Genomic DNA, 625 nt, shown 5'->3' on the forward strand with positions numbered 1-625 from the left:
CAAAGCTTTTCCATGGCATCTCTGCTGCAGGCAGCCATAACGCCAGACAGAGACGTGCAGCAGAGCCCCCCCACGGTGCCCAAGCTGGCCTGGGTGAAGGAGGAGGAGGAGGAGGAGGAAAGCCCTGGGGCTGCTCCAGCACAGCAGCCTGAAGAGGTGCAGCAGGTGCAGCCCCCACAGGAGGGTGAGTGTTGGAGCTGGGCCACAGGGTTGGTGGCTGCAGCCCCCTTGGCCTCATCCTGTCCCATCCCCTCTGGACATGCCCAGGGAAAGGGAGGGGGGCAGAGGGGCCGGGGCTGATCTCCCGGCAGCCCTGCTCCATCCACTGGGCATCCCGGGGCTGGCCCTGCTCCTGGAGCCCAGGCCTGGGCTGTGTTCTCCGGCCTCTCCCGCACACCCTCAGCTCTGAGCGCGCTCGCTCTTTGCCAGATGCAGGCCAGGAGCGGACAGAAGAGCAGCTCCGTGCCCGTGGCCGCTTCCGCAGGGCAGCACAGGTACCTGCAGCCATCCCCTCCTGGGCTGGGCCTGCTGTCACTGCTCAGCCCAGCACCGCTGTCAGAGCCCTCCAGGGGACATCCATCTCTTCCCTGCCCTTCTTTCTCCTGCAGACGTTTATGAAATTCGT

This window comes from Neopelma chrysocephalum, unplaced genomic scaffold (assembly GCF_003984885.1).
Source record: "Neopelma chrysocephalum unplaced genomic scaffold, ASM398488v2 Primary Assembly neopelma1_97504, whole genome shotgun sequence".
NCBI classification, from domain to species: Eukaryota; Metazoa; Chordata; class Aves; order Passeriformes; family Pipridae; genus Neopelma; species Neopelma chrysocephalum.